This window comes from Aquarana catesbeiana, linkage group LG12, assembly GCF_042186555.1.
Source record: "Aquarana catesbeiana isolate 2022-GZ linkage group LG12, ASM4218655v1, whole genome shotgun sequence".
In the NCBI taxonomy this organism is placed as follows: Eukaryota; Metazoa; Chordata; class Amphibia; order Anura; family Ranidae; genus Aquarana; species Aquarana catesbeiana.
In genome coordinates, this window is record NC_133335.1 from 143,538,190 (window position 1) to 143,563,012 (window position 24,823).

General features: G+C 46.0%; 1 pseudogene; it reads right to left on the reverse strand.

The window, feature by feature from the left end:
• LOC141113367 (uncharacterized) overlaps window positions 1–465 on the reverse strand; it is a 125,331-nt pseudogene extending 124,866 nt beyond the window's left edge.
• Window positions 466–24,823: the final 24,358 nt, after the last annotated feature.

A 24,823-nucleotide genomic window follows, 5' to 3' on the forward strand; every position in this document is an offset into this window, starting at 1 on the left:
TGGGTTTTGTTGGAGTTGGCGCTGTTACAGGGCACCCAGTTGACTCCTTCACTGGGGCCCTTTGAAGTTTTTTGCTGGCTTTTGGCATTGTACTGCTGCCCTTGGGCTTGGGCACACTTTTCTATAATGTCCAGTCCCTCCACAGTTGAAACAGAGCCCAGACTTCCTTCTAAGGGTGAAGTCTGACACCTTTTCAGTTTTTCTTTTAGTTCTTCCGTCGGGTGGAATAGGGGATTTTGCGGTCAGCAGAGCCATCATCTCCATTAACTGTGCCACCTGAGTCTTAAGGAGCTCAATCTGAGGATCATCATCCATCACACTAACTGTCCTGACTCCAACAGCGTGTTTCGATTCTTGAATTTTTTCCTTCTTCCTCTCCAGGATAGCTTCTTCTTCCCCTACAATCCGAATCAGGTCAGGATACTTCAATATGCCTCCATCTTGATGAGTACCTAACTGGAGCATGATGGGGTCCAAAGGCTGGGCACCTCTTAAAACTTAGAAAATACCAAGTGGTAAACGTAGCGCTAGAAAAAAGAAAAGTAATTTTTTTATCAGTAAAAAGAGAAAAAAAAGATTTTAATTTTATCCAAACAAAGCTGCCAGTATCAAAAAAGTTCTAATGCAAACTCCAAAGCATGAAAAACATATATGTAGATGCGGTGCTAAAGATACTGTGACAAAAAAGACCCAAATTGCGAATTTGTGTCAAATATTCAGAAGTGGTGAAAAGTTAAATATATGAAAAAAGAAAACTAAAGCAGTGTCCCATAAGTGAATATGTGATATTGTATAAATAGGTGATATAAGAATGAATATTTCATAGGTAGTAAATGATAAATTGTTAAATAATATACCAGATGATCCAGCAAATGATTATCAATCCACAAACGTGATCAAATTATATAAATTTAAAAATAAATTATAAATTAAATAAATTGACAAGTGTCCATGGAACAAAATCAGCAAGTGTCCAAAAATATCACATGTAGTGGTGATTGCAACACACCCAAAGAGTATTGCACATATGAATATATGGCTTCTGCAGAGTTCCAATATATTAAGGCATCCATGCAAGTGTGACTGAAAGATTTACAAAGAAGATCCCAATCTCCAAGGAATGATGTTCACCCAACGTGAGTAAGTGAGCTCCTTACCAGATGCAAAGACCGCTACAGCGGTCACACCAAACACAGGGATTAAAGTCTCCCAAAACTCAACGGTGTATATCTCCAGCCTCTTGGTCTTTAATGCTCAAAAACATAAGCAAGAAATGCGCCCACAGTGCAGTATATAAAAGATTTATTTGATAAGTCAGATAAAATAGCACTTACGACATAGTGTTGAATAACATGCGGTATATCAATACAAATTATGGCGGCGTCTCCTCCGGCTACCTCTGCCTGCTGCTCGCTATACCATCGATCTCCATAGAGGAAAAACGTGATGACGTCAGAAACACAGGCCCACCCTACGCGTTTCGTCACTACAGGACGTCTTCGGGGGATTGGCTGCTGTGAACCCGTCATCACGTACGTCGTTTAAGTACTGGCGCGGCACCATTTTGACTAAGGGACGCCGCATATAAGATGATAGAATGTATAGGTCAGCGCCGTATTAACTAATGGCAAACTGGCCAAAGCCTGAGCAAACCAAGGAAGCAGAAGTTATTGTGGCCATCTAGTGGTAAATAAAAATAGTTGCACTTAAATTGCAAAAAACTTTTTAAACAACTGTGGCCATCTAGTGTTGAAATGACATATTACTAAGCAACTATTAACAAAAAAAAGGACGTAGCAAGAAGCAGGGGTTGGAAGCCGAGGGTGATACAAAGTGACATATAATTATCTGTAAGTGCACATATACAATATATATCTATTAAGATTTAACAATCTAAGATGGCATATGAATTGGTTATTCATAACAAATAAAAAAGAGATATATAAAATTAGTAAAATTAGATGGCCACAGTTGTTTAAAAAGTTTTTTGCAATTTAAGTGCAACTATTTTTATTTACCACTAGATGGCCACAATAACTTCTGCTTCCTCGGTTTGCTCAGGCTTTGGCCAGTTTGCCATTAGTTAATATGGCTCTGACCTATACGTTCTATCATCTTATACGCGGCGTCCCTTAGTCAAAATGGCGCCGTGCCAGTACTTAAATGACGTACGTGATGAGCAGTTCACAGCAGCCAATCCCCCGAAGACGTCCTGTAGTGACGAAACGCATAGGGCGGGCCTGTGTTTCTGACATCATCACGTTTTTCCTCTTAAAACTTGTTTGGCTCGAATTTCATCCACCTCATGAGGATCTAGCCCCTTCTTCAACAAGATCTGGTGAATGACCTTGTCCAACCGTCTCATATATTCTGACAGTTTCTCCCCTGCTTCTTGATAGGTGTGTTCCAGTTGATAAATCAGGTCGGAAACCTTTTCAGTACGTCCGAACACATCTTGTATCTAAGTAGTCTTGGGCTACACAGTTCTGCTTGCTGAGCTTTAAATTTCGGATAGCCTCGGGAAGCAGGCCCTTTCAAACTCTCAGTAATCCGCTGTTTTTTGTGCATTTCAGGGATATCCCACTCATCCAAAGCTTGTGTGGCCTGTCCCAACCACTCTTCAAAGGTGTCTTCCTCTTTGGGTACAGGCCGTTGGCCCGAGAAAATGTCCAGTTTTCGATACCCAGTCCCTGAGTATGTTGGGTTTCCTTTTTGACACTGGGACACAACGTTCCCCAGGGCTGTGAAGAGTTCTGGTTCAATTGCAGCCGGGACTGACTGTGATGGAACCTTGACTTCCGCTGATCCCATCTGTAGGAGGGTGGTAAGATTCTCCCCTTGTTCCCCTGGGTGGGTCAGATAAAATTTGGTCTTATCAGCAAGTTCAACACTTGTACCCTTGAAATTTTCCGGAACTCCCTTCCTCCATTATTCTAATTAGGGTTGTCCCGATACTAGTATCGGTATCGGCACCGATACCGAGCATTTGCCCAAGTACTTGTACTCGGGCAAATGCTCCCGATGTTTCCCCCGATAACTGGAAGTCAGCTGTGATCGGCGCGTGGGGGAGTTACAAGATTCAGCTTTCAGCTGCTTTAGTGACATACAGCGGTGATTGGTCACCGCTGACTGTCACTGCATCCTCCTCCATGCCCCCTCCGTTCCTCTCTCCTTCTCTGTGCCTCTCCGCTGTCCCCTCCGTTCCTCTCTCCTTTTATGTCCCCCTCCACTGTCCCCTCTGTTCCCCTCTCCTTCTCTGTCCCCCTCCATTCTCCCCCTCCGTTCCGCCGTCCTCCTCCTCCTTCCTTTGTGAATGGACAGAGTCAGCTGACTCTGTCTATTCACATAACTGAAACATTGTAATCTCCTGTGATTACGATGTGTCAGTTTATGAATGGAGAGGAGCCGCTGTCTTCTCTCCATTCATTTTCAGTGCAGCTGAGGCTGCAGAGAAAGGGACTGGGGAATCTCTATCCTCTGTCTCTTTCTCTGTCTCAAGGGGGAGATATCAGAGGTCTGTTAAGACCCTTGATATCTCACCAAAGCCCCCAACAGGGCTGATTAAAAAAAAAACACATATTGCAATAAAGAATTAAAAAAAATTATTGTAAAAAATAAAAATTGTAAATTAAAAAAAAAAAACACACACACATACACCATTCACCCCCCCCCCCCCCAAAAAAAAAGCACTGTTAAAAAAAACAAAAAAAAAACACTGTCACGTGACATAAAAAACAAGTATCGGTATTCGGTATCGGCGAGTACTTGAAAAAAAGTATCGGTACTTGTACTCGGTCCTAAAAAAGTGGTATCGGGACAACCCTAATTCTAATAATGTGTAAGTGCGGAATGTCTCATGATTGGGTCTGACGGTGACTACCTTAGCTCTTTGTTCTGGGGACAGTGTTTTTACCACTTGATTAATGTGTTCTTTCTCCCACACATCTCCCCAGAGTTCCATTGCCATGCTCGCTTCTGAGCAGGTGCCTTCTGCCTCACACCACTGTGCCACAGTGGGGGGATCCATTCTATGGTTCTTAAGGGGGTGCTTGGCTTCAGAGAGACAGTTATCCCGGACGAGACCCCACATGTAGCAGTAACTCATTTAGGAGCTGCTGCTTTTGATCGGGCCTGTTCTCTGATATCTTCACCCCTCTTTACCTTGTTCAATCCCCTTGACACAACGCAGTATTGTAGTGACACTAATACCAATTATAGCTTCACAATATATATATATATATTTATATATGACACTTATATACATATACCTCTACCTGGGTGCTTTTGGCTCCACCTGCAGGAGAAAAACAACACTGCACACAAACTTCTGTGATAACCAAAGTGACTTCTTTTACTGAAATAATATGTATATATATAGATATAAAAGTTATTACAGTGACTACACTATCACACCAACATAGTGTGACAGTACAGTAAATATTCACAACAGTCTTTGTACACATACACAAATATACATAAATATATCCACACACGCAGAGCTTTCCTGAAAAGTCCCCTTATTGGTGCGTCTCCAGGTGGGACCAGTGTTCAAAGTGAAATCGTCTTAACTTTGGACACTTTCCCACCTCCAGCACACTGTAGCAAGCGCAAAGACACAGAAATGTGAATATCCCACAATATAAATACTAGGGAGCTCCCCCTGCTTTAAACAGTAAAGTCATTATCCTTTATGATTAAATGCAGAGCCCTGCAATAGAAGAGATAGTCCTATCGTCTTCAGTTTTCGGCTAGCTATAATCAGTATTTGTAATCCACGAGAGAGTTCTTCTGAAGTATTGCGGACGAGACCCCACATGTAGCAGTAACTCCTTTAGGAGCTGCTGCTTTTGATCGGGCCTGTTCTCTGATATCTTCACCCCTCTTTACCTTGTTCAATCCCCTTGACACAACGCAGTATTGTAGTGACACTAATACCAATTATAGCTTCACAATATATATATATATTTATATATGACACTTATATACATATACCTCTACCTGGGTGCTTTTGGCTCCACCTGCAGGAGAAAAACAACACTGCACACAAACTTCTGTGATAACCAAAGTGACTTCTTTTACTGAAATAATATGTATATATATAGATATAAAATTTATTACAGTGACTACACTATCACACCAACATAGTGTGACAGTACAGTAAATATTCACAACAGTCTTTGTACACATACACAAATATACATAAATATATCCACACACGCAGAGCTTTCCTGAAAAGTCCCCTTATTGGTGCGTCTCCAGGTGGGACCAGTGTTCAAAGTGAAATCGTCTTAACTCTGGACACTTTCCCACCTCCAGCACACTGTAGCAAGCGCAAAGACACAGAAATGTGAATATCCCACAATATAAATACTAGGGAGCTCCCCCTGCTTTAAACAGTAAAGTCATTATCCTTTATGATTAAATGCAGAGCCCTGCAATAGAAGAGATAGTCCTATCGTCTTCAGTTTTCGGCTAGCTATAATCAGTATTTGTAATCCACGAGAGAGTTCTTCTGAAGTATTGCGCAGTGCAAGATGATGCACAAAAGTAATTATAATCAGGCAAATTGATTGAGTGTTCTTACTTGAAGGAGACAGACAACTAGTATCAATCCCTGGATATTGAAGTCTGTGTAAATGTAATGCTTTCCAACTAAATTGTTCCGTGGGACTATCAGTCCCAGCAACACTCTGTAACAGCTCTAAATGTGTGTAGTGTTGAACAAACTTCTGGGTATTAACCCTCTCACCGCACCGGATCCGGACAGATGGATGTCTCCGTTTCAGCAGTTCTCAGTCCATATGGAGCCACAACCACGCTGTCACTCTGTTCCGTTTACTAATGACCAGGAGTCCTCAGTTACCTCCTCCACGGGTCTCCGGAACAATCACTCCTGCTACTCCAGCACACTGTGATCAATGGCAGGATCCTTGCTGCTGTTCCGCTCCTTTACAAGGTAGGCTGCAACCCTGTGGGACACACACACCCACAGAGTTCTGCTGGCAGGCCACGCGTCCCAGGAACAAGAGACCTAAGATGGCCGCTCCCAGCCCTTTTATATCCTCCCCACAATGCAGTTCAGTTCTCCTCTGGTCCATGAGCATTGTGGGTAGGTCATAGTTAATGTCCAGGAGTAAACAATCAATCACTTCCATGTCACTTCTCAAAATGATGAAAAATAAAAGTATTGTACCCTTATAGTTTGCCACTAGATGGCGCTATATCAACTTATTACCTTTACAACAACACATATGACTTGAACCAAAAGTTGTCAGCTCTATATATATATATATATATATATATATATATATATATATATATACCCTGTTTCCCCGAAAATAAGACCTAGCATGATTGTCAGTGATGGCTGCAATATAAGCCCTACCCCCCAAATAAGCCCTAGTTAAAGTCCTTGTAGGTCTTATTTTCAGGGTAGGGCTTATTTTCAGGGAAACAGGGTAGGGCTTATTTGGGGGGTAGGCCTTATATTGCAGCCTTCACTGACAATCACGCTAGGTCTTATTTTCGGGGAAACAGGGTATATATATATATACACATATATATATACACATACACACTAGACTGACTGTATATATATATATATATATATATATATATATATACATATATATATATCAAATACACTGCCTGAAGTAGATTGGAAATAGTACACCACGGAATGCACTGTAGAATGTAGATTTAGGCTACACTGACTGTATGCAAAGTGTATATATATATATATATATATATATATATATATATATATACTAGACTGACTATATATATATATATATATATATATATATATATATATATATATATAAATACACTGCCTGAAGTAGATTAGAAATAGTACACCACGGCATGCACTGTAGAATGTAGATCTAGGCTACACTGACTGGATGCAGAGTATACAGTATATATATATATATATATGTACTAGACTGACTATATATATATACTGTATATCAAATACACTGCCGGAAGTAGACTAGAAATAGTACACCACGACGGAATGCACTGTAGAATGTAGATCTAGGCTACACTGACTGGATGCAGAGTATATATATATATATATATATATATATATATATATATATATATATATATATATATATATATATATATATACAGGGCTTTTTCTTTCTGAAAAAGGGTATAGGAACTCAATCCCCCACCCACCCCTTACACACATCCTCCAAATGGCATCAAATAGTGGGTGTGGTCAATTTCACTAACAGTGGGAGGGTCTTAACAGGGTCATTAAATACCAGGAGTGCATTATGTACAGAGTGCAGAGTTTGGGGGGGGGGGGGGTTACACACAGACTGCAGAGTTCAGGGTGTGCTATGTAAATAGTGCAGAGTTCAGAGTTCAGGTGTGTGCTACACACAGAGTGCAGAATTCAGCCTTCTTCCACAGCTGCTTATCTCTGCACCCCTCATCCACATCTCACGTTTACCCCTCTTCAGCTCTGCCCTCTGCATGCAACCCCCCCACTGCCCCCATCTTCTCCCCATCTCCTTAAAAGCTCCACCATCTTCCACATGTCTTATTTTTGTTGCTGTGTTGAGCTGAAGCACCCAGCTGGATCTAGTACCTCCCTGCTTACTGTATTTGGCTCCACCTCTCTCACTTGCAGGGGGGTCATCCAGTAGTGATGTTGGCATTTGCACTGCACCCCAGGTAGCTGCATCTCCCCTGTTTCTATCCTTCACTCAGTGGAAGCCACTCAGGAAATCTGTTGGGGAACAAGCTGTCACTTGTAAGCATAGAAGCCAGACTTTTGTGTTTTCAAGATATAGTGGTGAACAGGGAGCCGAGGACCTGAGCCAGAGGTGGTGGAACTGAGTTCCACCAAGTTCCAGCTGAACAAAATCCCTGTATATATATATATATATATATATATATTGTGACAGAAGGCAGGTAAAATCACCTGGTTGTATCCAGGATGGAAAATATGTATGCCCTAGATTCAGGCTTTATGCTGACTTATACCACTAGAGGGGAGTGCTGGGAGTCCGGCAGGGGAAGCGTTAATGAGCCCAGCTGAACTAAGTGGGCTCATTAAGACCTATAGAAAACACCCCAGCATGCTTAGGGAGATGCTCCATCTTGGAACCAGTTCTGTGTTTGTGTAGACTGGAGAGTGTGGTATTTGTCCTGTCCTGTCCTGTCCTGTCCTGTCCTGTCCTGTCCTGTCCTGTCCTGTCCTGTCCTGTCCTGTCCTGTGCGGTGAGTCAACGCCTGTGTGGCAAACATCTGAAATAGGGACTGGGGCAGCATAAGGCTGCACCTGGTTCTTAGATAGGGAATCTACGTGTGTAGTAAGCGGTCAAGCTGACCAGGATTTCTTTTCATGTTTCTTTTGGTTTTGCTGTTATTTTTCAATGCATATAGTCTAAATAAACCGTACCTTTGTTTTTTTTTCACCTATAATGCTGTCTGCTGTGTGTGTGACCCCCATCCAGGGGGTCACACACACCCGCTGCTGAGCTAACCCCCTAACAGTTGGTGGAGAAGCAGGGGCAGTTTTTTGCCAGTATGGAGGAGATACTGAGACAGCTGGCTCTAGCAAATGCAAATAAGCCGCAGACAAATGCAGGTTTGCAAAAAAACCTTGCAGCTCAACATCAGACAAATGCAACTTTGAAACAGAGCCTCGCAGCTCAGCAGCAAGCTCACCAAAAGAATCTGGAAGCTCAGCAACAAGCCCAGCAGCAATCTGAGACCCGCTTCATAGACCTGTTGCAGAAGCAAGAGCAGAGACTCCAACAACAAATAGAGACTTTAATGCAGCAATGTCCGCAGACCAGTGAGGCAAGTGGTTCCACTAATACCGCATCCTTTGGTGTGAGCCGTTTACTGACAAAAATGACTGGAGAGGATGATCCAGAGGTGTTTTTGACCACATTTGAAAGGACTGCTGAAAGGGAAAAATGGCCTAAGGAGCAGTGGGCTGGACTGGTGGCCCCTCTGTTAACGGGAGAATCGCAGAAAGCCTATTGTGACCTAGAGCCTGACCAAGTAAAAGACTATGTGGTGCTAAAAACGGAAATATTGGCACGGCTGAGTGTCACCCTGGCCGTCCAGGCTCAGTGTATTGTGCATACATATGCACCCCAGGTGTTGTGTGTGTGTGTGTGTGTGTGTGTGTATATATATGCACACTGCATTCAGTTTAGTTAGATCCGTTCCTGTTATTATCTTCCTACTGACAGGCAGGCAGGTGTTGTTACAGTATTTGAAGAAAATTACTGGTGTTCTTCTGATCTTATTAGCTACAGTATTTACAGATAGTATAGTGCGTCCTCTGCACAGTGTGCACCTAAAGCTACCTGTAGAAGATTGGTGGTGGTTTTCTGATCCTATCACTACCGCAGGCAGCTACATTATTTTTTAGTGTAGTGCGACCTCTGCACAGTGTTTAGCTAAAGCTACAAGTTAGTGTAGTGCGACCTCTGCACAGTGTTCAGCTAAAGCTCCAAGTTAGTGTAGTGCGACCTCTGCACAGTGTTCAGCTAAAGCTACAAGTTAGTGTAGTGCGACCTCTGCACAGTGTTCAGCCAAAGCTCCAAGTTAGTGTAGTGCGACCATTGCACAGTGTTCGGCTAAAGCTACAAGTTAGAGTAGTGCGACCTCTGCACAGTGCTCAGCTAAAGCTACCTGTAGAAGGTTGGTGTTGTTCTCCTGATCCTATCACTACCGCAGGCAGCTACATTATTTAAACGTTAGTGTAGTGCGACCTCTGTACAGTGTTCAGCTAAAGCTACAAGTTAGTGTAGTGCGACCTCTGCACAGTGTTCAGCTAAAGCTACCTGTAGAAGATTGGTGGTGTTCTCATACTAATAATCCTACAGGCAGGCAGTTGATTTTGCTAGCTGCAGTATCAGTTTATGTATGTATTATATATGTGTGTGTATGTGTGTATATATATATATATATATATATATATATATATATATATATATATATATATAGATATATATCTATATATCCCAGCTTAGTGCAGCTACATCTCACTGCAGGCCATTAGTATGTCTGGAAGGCCAACAAGGAGAGGCATACAGTCACAAGCCAATAAAAGAGGGCAAGAAGGCTCTGTGTCTAGAGGCAACAGTGCTGGTCGTGGACACGGTGCATCCTCATCAGCACGTGGCCGTGGGACACGCTTGGCCTTTTTTTCGGCAGCTGGCTGTTTGAGCCACAACATGCTGAAGACTTGGTCGAGTGGATGACCAAGCCGTCATCATCCTCCTCATCCTCTCTCACCCATGCTCAGGGTATTTTGTATGGCAAAGCAGCTGCCAACGCGGCCTCTTCCCTCGGCTCAATGGCATCAGTGACTCCTTCCCTAGCCCCACCATGTCCTCCTGAGGAGTCCCTCAAACTGTTTGACCACATTGTTGGGTACATGCTCAAGGAGGATGCCCAGCGTTTGGAAGGCTCTGATGATGATACTGAGCTAGATGAAGGCAGTAACATGAGCACGGACAGAGGGGGTGCCCAAGAAGGACAGCAATCTGGCAGTCATGTTCCCCCTGCTGCAGCATACTGCCAGGTTTGCTCCAGTGATGAGGAGGGAGGGGATGATGAGGTCACTGACTCAAAGTGGGTGCCTGATAGGAGAGAAGAGGAGGAGGAGGAGGCACATCACCGACGAGGCAGGATGCCCTCCAGGGGCCAGTCTAAGGGCAGCACACTGACTGCATCACACCTCAGCGCTCCGCATGTGCAGGATGCTGCTGTTTCTGCACGTTATTCCAAAAGTTCTTTGGTGTGGGCCTTTTTTGAGACGAGTGCATCAGATGGCACCGCTGCTATTTGCAACATATGTCTCAAGCGTATCTCGCGTGGCCAAAACATCTCCCGCTTGGGCACCACATGCTTGACCAAACATATGTTGACCTGCCATGCAGTTCGTTGGCAAGCCTACCTAAAAGACATACACCAAAAAACAAAGAGGACCTCTCCTTACTTCTCATCAGCTGGGATCTCCAACCCCACTATACCTTCAGTCCTCTTCTGAGACCTGCACTGAGAGGAATGAAGGTGTAGAATTAGGTGTGTCACAGCCAAGGTACACCGACGTCAGATTGTACCAGGCAAATTTCCCTGCCCCAGCTGCTGCACCGCAAAAAGAAGTTCGCTCCCAGCCATCCACATGCCCAGCAGTTGAATGCTAGCTTGGCAAAATTGCTAGCACTTCAACTGCTACGTTTTCAGTTGGTAGACTCTGCCCCCTTCCGTGAGTTTGTGGAATGTGCGGTTCCTCAGAGGCAGGTTCCCAAACGCCACTTTTCTCACAGAAGGCATTTCTGGCTCTCTACCGGCATGTGGAAGGCAATGTCTTGGCCTCGCTGGACAGGGCGGTCAGCAGTAAGGTGCATATTACTGCTGACTCATGGTCCAGCAGGCATGGACAGGGACGTTACCTAAGTTTCATGGCGCATTGGGTGACTCTTCTGGCAGCTGGGAAGGATGCAGGACAAGGGGCAGTAGTGTTGGAGGTTGTTCAGCCACTGTGCCTCCAAAATGCCACTACTAGTGATTCTGACACGCCTCTCTCCTCCACCCCCTCTTCTTCTTCCTCCATGGCCTCTTCCTGTGCTTTGTCCTCGGAACCGGGCGTTCAAGGGGCTACGCAAGTATGCAGGCCAAAAGATGCCATGCAGTGCTTGAGCTGGTGTGCTTGGGGGACAGGAGCCACACTGGGGCAGAGGTTCTGTCAGCTCTGCAGAGGCAGGTTCAGAGGTGGTTGACGCCACACCAACTTAAGGCAGGAATGGTGGTTTGCGACAATGGCACCAACCTCCTCTCCGCCCTCCGACAGGGACAAATGACCCATGTGCCCTGTTTGGCTCACGTCCTTAACTTGGTGGTGCAGCGGTTCTTGGGCAGGTACCCGGGCTTACAGGTTGTCCTGAGGCAGGCCAGGAAAGTCTGTGTGCATTTCCGCCTGTCATATAATGCCAGTGCTCGGCTGGCAGACCTCCAAAAGGAATTTTAACCTGCCCAAGAACTGCCTAATCTGTGACATGCCCACCAGGTGGAACTTAATGTTGGCCATGCTGCAGTGGCTGCACACGCAGCAGAGGGCCATCAATGAGTACGTGTGTAACTATGGCAACAGGACAGGGTCAGGGGACCTTGTTTTTTTTCCCCACGCCAGTGGGCCATGATCAGAAATGCATGCACTGTCCTGTCACCATTTGAGGAGGCCATGAGGATGGTGAGCAGTGCAGTGACAGTGCATGCATCAGTGACACAGTCCCCCTTGTCCACCTGTTGGAGCACACGCTGCATGGAATAATGGACAGGGCACTTGAGGCAGAACAGAGGCAGGAAGAGGAGGACTTCCTTAGCTCTCAAGGCCCCCTTTATCCAGACAGTGTTCCTGCGTGCCCGCCGATCACACAGGAAGAGGAGGACGAGGAGGATTGTGTCAGTATGGAGGTGGAGCCCAGAACAGAGTTAGTGACCCAGAGGACTCCGAGGACTCCGGACCGAATGCCTCAGCAAACCTACGCTGCATGGCCTCCCTGATCCTGCAAAGCCTGCGGAAGGATCCTCGTATTCGTGGTATCAAGGAGAAGGAACAATACTGGCTGGAAACCCTCCTTGATCCATGTTACAAGGGAAAGGTTGAGGACCTTATCTTGCTGTCGCAGAGGGAGCAGAGGATGAAACATCTTTGGGAGGCCTTGCAGAAAGGTCTGTGCAACGCGTTCCCAGAGACTGGGAGGTTACAAACTCCTGTTTCTGGACAACGTGTTGCTGAGGCTTCGGTCAGTCAAAGAAGGAGCAGTGGAGAAGGTGGCCGTCTGACTGATGCGTTCAGACAATTTTTTAGTCCACAGCCCCAAGGTATGATCGGTTCCAGCAACCATCACCAGAGTCTGTTTTACATGGGGCAGGAATACCTAGGGGCAAGATCTGACTTGGACACCTTTCCCACCGAAAATCCGCTGGGTTACTGGGTCTTGAGGATGGATCAGTGGCCAGAGCTTGCACAGTATGCAATTGAGCTACTGGCCTGTCCTGCATCCAGCGTTCTTTCAGAACGCACATTCAGTGCTGCTGGAGGCTTTGTAACCGATCACAGGGTGCATCTGTCCACCGACTCGGTTGATCGACTGACCTTCATAAGAAATGAATCAGTCTTGGATCACCACCAGCTACCAAGCACCTGATGCTGATGTAACCGAATATTTTTTTTGAAATGTCAGATCCCTTCAAAGACTGCCTATGCTGATGCTGAGTGACTATCCTGTTATGCTGAGTAATTATCCTCTTACTCAATGATCATGCTGATAGCTTGTAAGAACATTTTGGCCACCAGTGCCTAAGGCCCAATTTTTCAGCCCCTGTTTAACAGGGGCGTGTAATTACAGTTTTTGATGCAATTCTTTGCAGCAGGGCTAGTTCCTGCGCTCCAACTAGAGTATCTGTGAGGGGTTGCAGTGTTGTGGCACCAGCACCAGTGCCTAAGGCCCAATTTTTCAGCCCCTGTTCAACAGGGACATGTATTTAGAATTCTTGATGTAATATTTCACAGCAGGGCCCGTTTCTGCGCCCACCAAGAGTAACTGTGAGGACTTACAGTGTTGTGGCACCAGCACCACCACCACCAAAGGCCCAATTTTTCTGCCCCTGTTCAGGGGCATGTAATTACAATTCTTGATCTAATATTTCACAGCAGGGCCCTGTGAGGGCTTACAGTGTTGTTGCCACAACAACGCCTAAGGCCCAAATTTCTGCTGAGTATATAGGGCAGGCCCCTACTTTCAAACATCCAACTTACAAACGACTCCTACTTGCAAACGGAAGGAGACAACAGGAAGTGAGATGAAATCTACCCCTAGGAAGGGAAATTCTCTCCTGTAAGAGTTAATATGGGAAAAACTTTTCTCTTTTACACTGATGCTTTATCACCAATCCTTGTTTCACTAAAAACCCCAAATTTTCAAAAAACCTTTGTCATTGGGACAAAAAGTGAGGTGAAAGAGGAGCACAGACAGCAAAACAAATGTCACAGGGATGATAACTCTTCCCTATGTTTTCCAGAAAGCTTAAAATAGATTTTTTGGCTGGAGCTAAACACTGTAAAAATGTACAAAATTGCAAACAGATTCTACTTAACAACAAACCTACAGTCCCTGTCATGTTTGCACCGCCTGTATAGTGCTGTTCAGAGTATATAGGGCCTGGGGGCCCCACACCTTTCTTTTTTTAATTTGGGTGCGGGGTTCCGCTTAATATCCATACAATACCCAAAGGGCCTGGTAATGGACTGGGGGTACCCATGCCATTTGTCTCACTGATTTTCATCCATTTTGCCAGGACCCGACATTACATTAAAGCCGCAAGCAGTTTTAAATTACTTTTATTCCTTTAAAAATGTCATTTTGTGCAGGGACTGTTCTAAGCACGAGAAACACACGCCACTTTACAGGCATACTATAGACACCCCCCCAGGTACGATATTTAAATGAATATTTCACTTTTTTTTTTTTTTTTTTACTTTAAGCATCTTCAAAATCACTGCTCCCGAAAAAACGGCCCTTTTTGAAAACTTTTTTTTGCATTGATACATGTCCCCTGGGGCAGGACCCGGGTACCCAAACCCTTTTTAGGACAATACCATGCAAATTAGCCTTTAAAATGAGCACTTTTGATTTTGAACATTTGAGTCCCATAGACGTCAATGGGGTTCTAAAGTTCGTGTGAATTTTCGGTCCGTTCGCAGGTTCTGGTGCGAACCGAACCGGGGGGTGTTCGGCTCATCCCTACTCGAGAGTATCCTGTGACTACAGTGGTTTTTGAGACCCCCAAAGGTGACCTCTCTCATCAGGTGGGATTGTTGTCTCACTTACCACATGATGCCATTGTGGGAAGGGATTTTCCAAAGTTCTGGGAACTCTGGGATTGTCCTGAGCCCCCCACTGGTGCCCCTATAGACCAGGAAGATGATGACCAGAATTCCTCTGAGAGTGGTGAGGACTCTCCAGAATTTCCCTTGTCAGTATTGGCGGGAGAAACTGGGGAGGAGCCAATATCCTCAGATGAAAACATGCCGTCTGTGGAGTTTTCGGATCTCGAGGTTCACAGGGAAAATTTTGCCACAGAACAGTTAAAAGACCTCACCCTAATAAAGGCTCAGGGAAATGTGGTGAAAATAGATGGCAAGTTAGTGAAACCAGATAAGACTTGCACTTACCCGTACTTCATGGTGGAAAGGGACCTGTTGTATCGAGTGGCTCAAAGGGCAGAAGAAACCATTGAGCAACTTGTGCCAAAACCTTACAGGAAGTTGGTGTTAGAATTGGCCCATGGGCATATTCTTGGAGGTCATCTGGGGACAGAGAAAACCAGAGAGAGTGTTGCAGAGATTCTATTGGCCTGGGGTCATGAAGGAAACAGAAAATTATTGTTCCTCCTGCCCTGTGTGTCAGAAGTCGGCACCTATGCCACATTTCCGTAACCCGCTGTTACCTCTTCCTATCATTGAGGTCCCCTTTGAGAGGATCGCAATGGATTTGGTAGGTCCAATAACGAAGTCCGCTAGGGGGCATCATTACATTTTAGTTATATTGGACTATGCCACCCGTTATCCGGAAGCGATTCCCCTTCGAAATACCTTGGCCAAAACCATAGCCAAAGAGCTATCTCTTGTTTTTAGCCGCGTGGGTATTTGTAAGGAACTGCTTACGGACCAAGGTACACCCTTTATGTCCCGGGTTATGAAAGAACTATGCAAGTTGTTCAAAGTGACACAATTACGTACATCTGTCTATCATCCCCAAACAAATGGGTTGGTTGAGAGATTCAACAAAACCCTAAAACAAATGTTAAAGAAGGTGGTGGATAAAGATGGAAAGAATTGGGACTGTTTAATACCATATTTGATGTTTGCCATTAGAGAGGTACCCCAATCCTCTACGGGTTTCTCACCCTTTGACTTACTCTATGGGAGACACCCAAGAGGGCTGTTGGATATCGCCAAGGAAACTTGGGAAAATGAGAGTTCTCCCCACAGGAGTGTGATTGAGCATGTCGCCCTGATGCAAGATAGAATTGCACAGGTTATGCCAATCGTAAAGGAACATTTGGCCCAAGTGTAGTTAGCACAGCAGAGAGTGTACAACCGTGGGGCCAAGACCCATACTTTTTCCCCGGGGGATAGGGTATTGGTGCTAGTCCCTATGGTTGAAAGCAAATTCCTGGCCAAATGGCAAGGTCCATACAAAATAATTGAAAAAGTGGGTGAGGTGAACTACAGGGTCAGACAGCCAGGAAGGCAAAAGCCAGAACAGATCAATCTGCTGAAAGCCTGGAGAGATAGGTGTAGCACTAACTCTCGGTGGAGCTGCTGGTTTAAGCAGGCTGTTACCTTCACTCTCGATACCTCTGTTTCACCGGCACTGGGTCTAGGGTTCCGCTAAGTTTACCTCTGGACGATATAAGCACCAACACTTGAGTATGTTTTGAATGCTTTATTGAACCAAGTAACGAAGGAAGTAGCAGGAAAGAGGCAGGAGGAAAACTGCAGGGAAGCTCAAATACCTTTCTTTAGGTTTCTATAGAACATCCTTTAAAGTTGAATACTGTAATTGAATGCAATCCCCTTTTGTGGGACACGATCTTTGCTCGCCTGGATAGGCCTCTCTCACTTGCTTAGCAGCCAGTACGTAGCACGAACAAAAGTCTCTGCCACAGACTTGCTTGAAATAAACCGGTACAATCCTCTGCCACAGGATGTATTGGTTCGTGATGAATGTCAGACACAGTACTTGGACCTCTTAGCCAACCCGGCAGTACCATGCAATAAGACTACTTCAGGATACGTCCTCCAACCGAGTCACCAGGCCCCTCTCCAGACCAGCACTCTGCATGATCCTTCCACGATGGGTCCTCCCCTGGGATCTTCTCGGTTGTTCAGCTTCTTCACTCTGGATAGACAGCTCAGGACCATTCCTCTGCTGCTGTGGTAGGCCCCAGACAGGCTTCTGGGCCCACCCACTCGCTGCACGCGACGCGGGCCTCCGGAACGGAGGACCACGAGGTGGTACTCTAACACATACCTGTCGGCCAGGAGGGCCAGCAGGTGGCTGAAAACGAACCCCTAAACATGGCGTCTGTCCCATAAATACCCTCTCCCAGAATGCAACTCGGAGGACCACCTCCACCGAATTGTCTCCGGAACAGAGGAGCACTCATCCGCTTTAACACGTTGCTTTTCCAACACACCCACCGGCACAATGTGGAACCACACACAACATCAGCCAAGCTGGAACAGAGGCAAATCTAACTTCCTATAATGAGCAATTCACTAAATTTACCTATCAGATGGTAGATCATAAATCTACCAGCGCTACACAGGGAATCCCTAGTTGCAGAGACTTTGTCACCAGCCCAGTCTGATTGCTTAATTCCTGAGGTTGGAATCGCAGTCACCTTATCGAAACCCCAACAACAGGAGGTTAAAGAGTTTGTACTTCGCAACAAAGAGATTTTCTCTGAGCTGCCGGGACATACATCTGGCGTAGAGCATGACATTATCACCCCGCCAGGAGAAAGGGTAAAACTAAAACCTTATAGAATAGAGGCCCGATGGGAGGCAATACGTGGGGAGGTTCAAAGGATCCTGGAATTGGGTGTGATAGAGGAGTCCCAGAGTGACAAGAGGAGGCCAAATATCTTGGGTACACTATTGGAAGGGGAGTGATAAAACCCCAAGTCAATAAAGTCGAGGCCATACAGAGCTGGCCACGTCCCAACACCAAGAAGCAGGTATGAGCCTTCTGGGAATCGCTGGCTATTATCGGCGATTCATTCCCCATTTTGCTTCTCAGGCTGTGCCCCTCACCAACCTGACAAAAGGGAAAGAGTCTGTCATGGTTAAATGGTCCCTAGAGGCTGAAGCAGCATTCCAGTCCTTAAAAACAGCCTTATGTAGCCAGCCAGTGCTGCACTCACCAGACTTTTCTAAGGACTTTGTTGTACAAACTGATGCATCAGACATTGGGTTAGGAGCAGTGTTGTCCCAGGTCTGGAACGGGGAAGAGCACCCAGTCATTTACCTCAGCAGGAGATTGACGTCCCATGAGGTAAAGTACGCCACGATTGAGAAGGAGTGTTTAGCGGTGAAGTGGGCTCTAGATTTCCTTCGGTACTATCTGCTAGGTAGGCACTTTGACCTGGTTACTGATCACGCTCCTTTAAAGTGGATGGCTCAAAACAAGGAGACCAATAGAAGGGTAAATAGGTGGTTCCTGGCCCTACAGGAATTAAACTTTACAGTAAAGCATCGCCCTGGCATTAAAATGGGGAATGTGGATGCTTTGTCTCGGGTACATGCGTGCCTGACTGCGTGTGTATCAACCCCAAGGTTGAAACAAGAGGGGGGGTATGTGACAGCAGGTAGGTAAAATAACCTGGTTGTATCCAGGATGGAAAATATGTATACCCTAGATTCAGGCTTTATGCTGACTTGTACCACTAGGGCGGAGTGCTGGGAGTCCTGCAGGGGAAGCGTTAATGAGCCCAGCTGAAGTAAGTGGGCTCATTAAGACCTATAGGAAACACCCCAGCATGCTTAGGGAGATGCTCCATCCTGGAACCAGTTCTGTGTTTGTGTAGACTGGGGGTGTGGTATCTGTCCTGTGCGGTGAGTCAATGCCTTTTTTTCACCTATAACGCTGTCTGCTGTGCCTGATTTTGTGTGGTGAACCCATCCAGGGGGTCGCACACACCTGCTGCCGAGCTAACCCCCTCACCATATACGTATATACTAGACTGACTGTGTGTATATGTATGTGTGTATATATATATATATATAAAATCTCAAATACACTGCCTGAAGTAGCTTAGAAATAGTACACCACGGAATGCACTGTAGAATGTAGATCTAGGCTACACTGACTGGATGCAGAGTATATATATGTAGCACCAGTGGCGGAATTACCAGGGTCGCAACAGTCGCAGTGGCCATGGCATTCCGCCACTGTGGGGGGGGCAGCAGGGTTGCTCTTCACACGCGGCTCTGAGCGGAGATCATGTGTCATAGAACAATAGCACAGAGACACCGGCGGCGTTAACGTTCTACTCGCCCGTCCATCCTCTCTGGCAGGGGATGAGAGAGGACACACAGCTGATCTCACGGCTCCCCCTTCTCCCCCCTCCCCTCTCCTGTGTGCTCCACGGGAAATGTGAGCTCCTTAGCTTCACACTTGGCTGCCCTGTGGAGCACACAGGAGAGGGGAGGGGGAGAAGGGGGAGCCGTGAGATCAGCTGTGTGTCCTCTCTCATCCCCTGCCAGAGAGGACGGACGGGCAAGTAGAACGTTAATGCCGCCGGTGTCTCTGTGCTATTGTTCTATGACACATGATCTCCGCTCAGAGCCATGCTGTCCTGAGAAGGCAGATGGCACTGATGAGCACTAATAGAAGGCACTGATGAGCACTAATAGAAGGCACTGATGAGCACTGATAGAAGGCACTGATAGAAGGCACTGATGAGCACTGATAGAAGGCACTGATGGACACTGATGAGCACTGATGAGCACTGATAGAAGGCACTGATGAGCATTGATAGAAGGCACTGATGAGCACTAATAGCAGGCACTGATGAGCACTGATAGAAGGCACTGATGACCACTGATAGAAGGCACTGATGAGCACTGATAGAAGGCACTGATGGGCACTGATAGAAGGCACTGATGAGCACTGATAGAAGGCACTGATGGACACTGATAAAAGGCACTGATGGACACTGATAAAAGGCACTGACGGGCACTGATAGGAGGCATTTATGGGCACTGATAGGAGGCACTGATACAAGGCACTGATGAGCACCGATAGGCAGCACTGATAGGAGGCACTAATGTGCACTGATAGGCTGCACTGATAGGTGGCATTGATGGGCACTGATAGGTGGTACTGATGGGCACTGAGGAACACTGATAGGCAGAACTCAGGCAGTATTGATGGGCTTTGATGGGCAGAACTGAAGAGTACTAATAGGTGGCACCGATGGACGCTGTTAGGTGGCATTAATGAGCACTGATAGGTGGTGCTGATAGGCAGAATTGATGGGCACTAATAGGTGGCATTAATGAGCACTGATAGGTAACACTTGTAGGTGGAACTGATGGGCACTGATAGGCGGCATTGATGAGCACTGATAGGCAGCACTGATGGGCATTGATAGATGGCACTGATGATTGGGACACTGATTATCAGTGTAAACAATTTACTGACATTCTTGACAGTTAATGGCAGTCCTTTCCTAACACAGACACAGCTTGTGAGGAAAGGGCTCTGGATAACCGGCAAGTCTGTTTACATGTGATCAGCTGAAACCCAATAACAAGGAATAACCATGTATTGTACCTCTATTATTACCTGGGTATCCGTTTTTCTACCTGCTTAGAGAATAAACAAACTTCACACCAATTTATACCTTAACCAGACTAAGTTTACTGAAGGCTGGTTTAAAACAGTAATTACAGTAACAATTCTGGTACACAATTTCAGAACAATAATGAACTAGGTGCATGTAAATAATTGTCACTCAAAGACTACCTGAATGATGCATGCAGGCGCGCCTCCAAGTGGGACTAGTGCTCAGGGTGGTAAGACCTTGACACTGGGCACCTTTCCACTTCCAGTGCGACCATGCAAACACTAACCGGACTTGCAGCACACTATCTAGTGCTAGAAAATACAATACAATACAGTATAACTGCTCAAGAGCTCCCCCTGCGGTGCAATGCAGCTCCTAGAGCATGTAACAGAAACACAAGGCCTTACAATGAATGGTATAGTCTCTTGTCTTCTTTCTTCAGCTAGCCATATTATACTGCAGTATTTGTATTCCAGTGAGTTAGCAGATGACAAAGTAATACTATATAAAGTGGTAGATAACGGTGAACTCAGTTATGCAACACACTTGTAACTTTCTTCTGTGAGAAATGCAACCGGACCGTCAGTCAATGTCTAATGGAGTACAGGCTTTGAGGCCTGGTTAAACACAGTCTATTTGACTAAGACTGTTTCATAGGACTACAGGTTTCAGCAACACTCCGCTATTAGTCTATACTGTGTTAGGTGCTTTACATAAATTTTGGGCAACAGGCCTCTCACCACACCAGGCCCGGACAGCTGTACTGCTACGTCTCTGCGATCTCAGTCTCGCTTCCAGTGGGCTCCGGTACACCGCACCGCTCCATCCGTTGAATGATGGCTGTCGTTAGGCTCCTTCAGGCTTCCTGGATCCTCCGACCTGATCACACGTGCCTCCAGCTCACTGTATCCAACACCTCTCTGGTGGCATCAACTCCATTCCGCGCCAAGCAGGCCACGCTCGTCTGAACACTCCCCCACAGGTTCCTGCAGGCCGGTCTCATGTCCCGGGAAGAAGAGACAAAGCATGGCCATGCTGGGCCTTTTATTTCACTACCCAGCATGCAGTTCTTTAACTTGGCCTCATGGGTAGGTAAGTGAGGCACTGTGGGTAAGTAAGTCTTTTCCAGATAAACCTTTAAGTCACTTCCTGCACATGCTCTACAGCATGTTCTGATGTGTAAACAAAAAAAGTCTTATTTCACAGAGATGAAACACCGGCCACTAGAGGGAGCCAAACACTAATCTAATAGTATTACAATACTGTCTATAATTAGATGGCAAATATCCCAGCGCTACATACTCCCCCTGCTTTGAATTTTTGAATCTAGTCAAAATCTTGGCTCTGTTACACATTTTTGGCCTCTAAGCGATGACATAATACTGACAGAGGAGCCTCCCACCAGTTATCATGTGATGGGGGACTGTTCTGTGCACTCACAGCTGACACCGTGGTGTCTTGTACAGATGTGTCAAGGGGTGAAGTGGGGTTGTCCCTCTCTGAATCAACATTCAAAGGACTAAGCTTTTTTGAATTTCTCTTTGCAGTGAAACGAGTTCCTTCAGGACATTCCCCCAGTACATCATAAGTTAGTCTTTTTGGTGGGTGAATCTCTCTCTTTGCTCTCTGTTCTTTGGGTGTAGGTACGCTCTTTGCACAGGTACTGTCCTCCCCTAATTCAGCCTCTGGTACTTCAACATCTTGTACCTCGGTAATTCACAGCTTCTATCTCTTGCACAGAGTGTGGATAGTCATTAGCATTTTCAGAATATCCATTTTGTGGTACAAATTCCGGGGCCTGGGGCCTAAGGACTCCACAGTTCTTCTCCCTTGTGTGAAGAGAACAGTTGGCATCAGCTTCTGGCATTTTAGATGACCACAACCAGCCTATTTCCATTTCCTCCTCACTGTCTTCATGTGTAGCAAGAGATCCAGACTGGGACCTAGTTACTGGTTGAAATCCTGGATAGGTGGTGGATGTGGATGGTAGTTCCTTGCGAGGAGTTACTCGGATGGCTTCTGAAAGGAGTAAGAGGTGGTTTCGATGCCAAGTTTTTAATGGCCCAGTATTGACTTCCGGACTGATCTGATACACCGGCAGCCCTGGGAGTCGTTTGCATATGACATACGGTTGCGACTTCCACCGATCCGCCAGCTTGTGCTTCCCAGGTATACCCAGATTCCTCAGCAAAACTCGGTCTCCAGGCTGTAGATTCTGTATTCGCACCTTAAGGTCAAAATTCCTCTTGTTCCATTGTCCCTGAGCATCTGTTTTGAAAACCGCCTATGAAAAGGCTCGTGTCACGTTTTTCCGCAATCTATCCACATATCCTCGATGCGAAGTCACTGAAGTATTATCCAAAGAGATGCCAAAAGCTAAATCCACCGGTAGTCGGGCTTCTCGTCCAAACATCAGACGGTAGGGAGAGTAGCCTGTGGCATCACTTACGGTACTATTATAAGCATGTGCCATGGCTGCTATGTACTTGCTCCACTGTGGTTTCTGTTCAGAGGCCAGAGTTTCCAACATGTTCAAGAAGGTCCTGTTAAACCTCTCCGGTTGCGGATCTCCCTGCGGATGGTAGGGAGTTGTTCTGGATTTCTGAATACCTAACAGATCCAATAATCTTTTGATAAGGCTACTCTCAAAATCCCTTCCCTGATCTGAGCGTATTCTCTGGGGTAAGCCGTAGTGTATGAAGAATTTTTCTACTAGTGTCTTCGCCACTGTAGATGCTTGTTTGATCCCTGGTAGGGAATGCCTGAGCATAACAGGTGAAATGATCCATCACCATTAGAATGTTTCCCTGTCTACTCAGATCAGACTCCACGCATAGAAAATCAATGCATACCAAATCCATTGGCCCTTGACTTTCCAGATGGCCCATTGGGGCAGCTCGCTGAGGCAAGGTCTTCCTCTTGATACACCTGAGACAGGAATGACAGTAACTCTCCACTTCAGGCCAATAGAATCTGTATTTCACCAACAGAAAAGTCCTTTCTGACCCTAAATGGCCATGGTGATCATGTAAGGCGATCAACACCTTTTCGCTATATTTCTCCGGTAGAAGCAACTGCCACTTTTCTTCAGGATCCTCAGTGGGGCCCCTTCGGTAGACCACCCCTTGTTGCAGCTGCAACTGATCCCACTCCTTATGCAACAGGCGAGCTTCCTTCTGAATGTTAGTTAGTTAGTAGTAAATCTGAATGTTGACACTCCAAGGCCTTTAGTGCCAAACTGCAGAGAGGATCTTCTTGCTGGTCCCTATGAAGGCAAACCCTCATCTCCAACTTGAGTGAGGTTATAATAGCATTCGGGCACTCCCATGGCTCGGCTGACACTCCAACTTCCTCAGCCCTGGCTCCACCCTTTGCTTGTCATTCCGCCTCTTCACAAAGGGCCCTTACTCCTTCAGGGGTAAGCTGGGTCCATTCTTCTATGGGGTCTTGGGGGCAGTGAGGTCTTCTTGACAGCGCATCTGCATCTCAGTTCCCAACCCCTGGTCTGTACTTCAGGCTGAAGGTAAACTCCGAGAGGGCTGCCAACCATCTATGGCCCGTGGCATCTAACTTTGCTGTAGTGAGTAAGTACGTGAGAGGGTTGTTATCCGTCTTGATCACAAATTCTGCGCCATATAGATAGTCCCTCAGTTTATACAGCGCAGACAACTTCAAGGCCAGCAATTCAAGCTTGTGAGTGGGGTAATTCCTCTTAGCAGAGGCCAGACTCCGGCTTACATAAGCGATAGGCCTTAAGTGACCGTCATGCTCCTGGTAAAGTATTACTCCCAGCCCATCTCAAACTGGCATCTATGTGTAGTTCGTAGGGTTTGGCAGGGTCTGCACAGGCCAAAACCGGGGCAGTGGTAAGACTCCACTATAGCTGTTTTCACATTGAGGGGTCCACTGATCTTGAATGGACTCTTTCTTCTTACTGGGTCCCTCTGCTGGATTTTCAGGCTTGTCTGAGTCTAAACCAGCTTGGTTCTTCAACAGCTCAGTGAGTGGATGAGCTATCTTGGCAAACCCTTTTACGAACCTCCGGTAGTATGAACAGAAGCCTAAAAAGCGACCTAAGTTCAGTTACATTCGTGGGTCTGGGCCAGGAGGTGACAGCTTCTAACTTCTGAGGATCTGTGGCCACTCCTTCGGCAGACACGATGTGACCCAGGTAATTTACTGAAGGTTGATAGAATTGGCACTTTTCCATGGAGAGCTTCAAGCCTTTATCATGGAGTCTCTTCAGGACTTTCTCCAGGCGCTCTTCATGCTCCTCCAATGTCTTGCCAAACACGATGATATCGTCCAAGTATACCAGCACTTCAATCAGGTTCATGTCACCCACAGTCTTCTCCATTAATCTCTGGAAAGTGGCTGGGGCTCCAGACAGACCTTTTGGCATGCGGTTAAACTCAAA